Raw genomic sequence first — 4,473 nt, 5'->3', positions numbered from 1 at the left:
ATATATATATATATATATATATGAAAATTTCAAGATGCAGCCCTTGGTAAAAACAGAAAAGGATGTTTTACTTTAAATGATTGGAGCAGGATGACTGAGATACATGGTAGAACTTTGTGAAAGAAAAAGCTAGTACAGTTAAGCAGCATGTACTCAGTTGTTTCTTATTATGAACAAAATACTATTTTTGCTACATTTATGTTTAAAAGACTTTGAAAATGTATGTTTGCTTTGTGCCATAACCTTACTGAATTGTTTAAAATAACAAATGGAGAGCATTAATGTACACAGTGTGAAATCTTTTGCTGGGTTGTGTGCTTTTTGTGTAGGCTATTTTAGTGAAATGTGATTGTAACTTGCAATGTTTAAATTCCAGAATATAACTGAACTTTTGGGAATATTTCTTCTGCATATTTTTTTTTTTTACTTGGCAGTTGCTACTGTCAATAACCACTGTTACTGGCAGTAACGCAAGTTCAAAATCTACCACTATTAGAGACTTAATGGAGTATTTTAAAGCATGAGTTCCTAGTTTTATCAAAGTAGTGATGGGAGCTTTTGTTGTAAAATGTTGGCTTGCTTTGTTTCCAGTGGTTCCTGAAGGAGTTCAGAGCCCTCCTAGCAAAGGAACAGCAAACAGCTGGAAACAGCACTTGCTTTTCTTTCCTGTCTTAGCAAACCCTCACAGTAGGAGAGGACAAGGCTGGTTGCTGATTAAATTAGTGTGATCACTTACTAGCAGCCAGAAACAGGAGCTGTTGGGGTAGGTAGGAGAGAGTGGAAGCTGCCTGAGGAACATGCACTGGAAAGAGGAAATTGCAGAGTAGATGGAAAGAGGGAAGGAAGTCTGAGGGTCATGAAACATAGTGAAGGGTTGAGGAGGAAGCTGGAATAGATTCTATTTAGTTAGTATTAACTGCTGTTAATGTTAAAGTAATTATTAATTACTGTGAAGACTGTTTCCTCACTGTAACTGTGCGGTCAAAGCTGAGATGAGAGAAGTCTGATCGCAGATGAGAGTAGACTTTCCATGAAATATGATTTGAACACACGCCCTCCAATATCCAAGTGTAAAAGAAGTGATTCATTCCTCTGTTCCTTGAATGTTGGCTGTCTGGGTGGCTCTAAATGAGGTGGCATTTCGTGGTTGGCTTGTTTTTTTTTAAGATAAATACAATTGCTTCCAGGACTATTCACCTCTTAGAAGCTTTTATCTGGATTAAAAAAAACCAACGATGTAAAAAGTAGTTTTCTGTGGTTTTCTAATTTGATAAGTTTTCTTTCAAGTCTCACTAGTACCTTAATTTGGTGTGGGTTAATTTTAAGGTTACTTTAAAAGCCTGTAATTTTTAGATAAAAAGTAGCTTTATATTTACTCAGTATATTTGGAAGTGTTTCTGAAGTGAGTTTTTGCTGGATCAGTTTTCTAAACATTGGTTTCTTTTTTTTGTTGTTGTTATTTTGCTGTAAGGATCTCTAATAGAAAATAAATTGGAAAGTATTTGATCATAGAACCACAGTAAATTATATAACTTGTGTATGTAGTTTTTAAATTTTGATGTTTAGAACGTTAATATTCAAAATCGGGTTTGCAAAGTAGCAGCAAAGCTTGCTTTTTCTTTTTTTAAAGCACAGAATGGAATACATTGAAGGTTATATTATTGATGTTGGGTAAGAATGACAACATGATGGTATTAAATGCTAAGTCTTTATACATAAAGGTGGGTGGAGTATTCTGTTTCTTTTCATGAAGTTCAGATAGGTTGTGAGAGTGAAGATGTGTTAATGGGAGACTTTATCCAAAATGGAAGCTACAGCAAATGGTGATAAGCAATGCTGTAGGTTTGTAACCTGTTGCTGCAGCCACTTCCCCGGATCCGTTGCTATTAGGACTTTGATATTGGGAGATTCCAATTTCACTTACTCTTCTTACTTTCTTCTATTTGCTAGTGTATAAAATACAGATCTGTAGATAGTTCTTCTGAAGGTTTCCCTTTACGGTTGGTGTGTTTAAAGAAATATGTATCTTTAAGTGTTTTAAGAACTCATAAACTTAGTTTTTGGAGTTTAATATATTCAAGTCAGTCTAATAGCTAGACCTAGTAAGCTTTTATATGTAAGCTTTTTTTTTTTAAAAAAAGTAAAATTACTGGCTATGCACAAGATTTGTTAAATTTGCTTATCTTTGGTACATGAGCTAATTATAAGGGAATAATTTTTACTTAGCATTGTGCTTTCCTAACATGCTTCTAGCCTCTCATATTGCAGAAATGGAATGTACAGCCTATTAATCTTGTACTTTTGGGTTGCCTTTCTGAAGGTGAAAAGAAGTGATAAAAAATGTTACTTTCTGATGAGCTGCTTCCTGCTAGGCCATAGTAAAAATAACTATTTGTAAATTATGCAGTTTTTATTTTTTTTTTTACGGGGATTGCTCTATATTCTCTAATGGCCCTTAATTAAAGTTAGTTCTTTAACCCCTGTTTGGGGCGTGGGCATAGCTGCTTTCTAAGAAGAGAAATATTGTTTATTGACGGTTTACATTTGTTTTCCCTGCTGTTTCTACCTATTCTGTATGAGGTATTGAGTAAGCTGAGTACCATTAAAACTGTGCAGAACTTGGAAGTGAAAGCTCTGCTTCTGTTTTGGCTGAGAGAAGAGATGATGCTCTATGGTGTGGAAAATAGTAATTTAACGGCACCCAACTTGCAGTGTTAACTACATCTGTTTATGAAATCAGGCTTTTATACAATTTCATAGTGCTTCCACGGAAAAACCTCTTGATGTACAGAGAAATTGTTTCCTACACAGTTTTTCAGTAAGAAAAAAATTGTACTGGCAATGCAAGGCAGTTTTCAACAATGATGCTTCTAGGCTTATCCTTTGTTGTAGTATAAAAATTAATCCTTTCTGAACTGTAATGTAGCACTTGAAAAGAAAGAAGTGTTTCTTTATATTGAGTAAGACTGTTACCCTCATAATATTTTTGTTTGAATTATAAAGGCATGCCCAAACTTTGTTGCACTTGACTGCAGATGTTCCCTGCTGTAACTTAGGTGTTATAAGATTCTGATTCCTTTCTTGAACACCTTTAACAGACTTAGCATTTAACAATAAAACTACCCTAGAAAAAGCATGTAAGTTCACTAGTTGTTCCTTTATCCCAATATTTGGCTAGTAGTAAAAGAATGCTGTTTAGTTCTGAGTTTCTTTTGCTTGTTCTACAGATTTTGTGCAGATTTGCTTTTTTTGCTAAAGCAGCGTGGTTTTCCATTTGAGAGCACTAGCCTAATCATACAGAGAATTAATGTCTAGATTTTGACATGAAACTTTTTCCCTTCAGTACTGTTGTCTGTTAAAAAAGTCATGGCAGAGCAATTGTGGCTTGCCAGATTTTTTTTGAATATTTTATCTCTTTTCTGAAATCAGAGTTTTCTGCTTGCACTTGTACACAGAGTGTAATCTTATAATTATACTGTAGGTTAAAATTTTTATTTATTGAGGTTTTTGTTGGAAGTGTTACTTTGAACCAGTATTTCACAATTCGTTAATCTGTAATAAATTGAAAGTATGGTAATGAATATGCAGGGAACAAAATGGCACGATTTTCTGAAGAATAAGTTTCTAAAGTAAGTTACTGATCCTATAAATTTTAAACACTTTCTAAATTATTCAGAGGCATCTGTGAATCTGTTCACCTGCTTTCATCCTACAGAACATTTTTTTTTCCTCTGACCTTCAACAGAAAACAAAACAAAACAAAACAACCACAAACAAACAAACCAAAAAAACACACAAACATTGAAATAGCCTGGAATTCTCCTGCATACTCTTCTGTTAGTCCTCCTTTTCCTCTTGTTTAGTGTATAAATTTACTCCCTTCTTCAAGCCCGTGGAGTGAGGTGGCTGTTTTAAGGCACAAATGGTACTTGCCTACAGACTGAAAGTTGGCTCCTGGAGTAGTATTCAAAGAGTATCAAATTGGAAAGTCTGATTTCCAAAGTTACTGGAAAAGGAGTTAAATTTTTGAGCAGATGGCTGACCAGATACCTCACTTTCCACTCCTTTTATCAGATAGTTTAACAGATGCCTGGTAAGCTTTTGTGGCCTTGACTTCTGTTTCCCTGCATAGAGCAATGTTACTTTGTTTGGAACTAATGGAAAACTAAAGACTTGTTGATAAGTCCTGGTAGCACTTTGGTATAATCATTCTCTTCCTTATTGTGACTAAGAAGAGTTGCAAAGGAACCCTACCTTAAAAGTTTAATGTTGTAATTTTTTTCTGCCCCACTTTTAAAACATATCTTACTTTTATCATACCTTTGTAGCAGAAACAAAATGTTACTATCTTGCTTTTGTTGTCACTCCATAAAAGAGATGTAATGTTCTGTTCAGGTGCTTCATAACAAGGGCAAGGCAGTCAGAAATATAAACAATTAGTTTCCAGAGCTAAATTCCCAGTGTCTGAGGGGC

Source organism: Merops nubicus, unplaced genomic scaffold, assembly GCF_000691845.1.
Source record: "Merops nubicus isolate BGI_N331 unplaced genomic scaffold, ASM69184v1 scaffold16398, whole genome shotgun sequence".
Taxonomy (NCBI): Eukaryota; Metazoa; Chordata; class Aves; order Coraciiformes; family Meropidae; genus Merops; species Merops nubicus.
Note: the sequence above shows the minus strand (reverse complement) of the source record.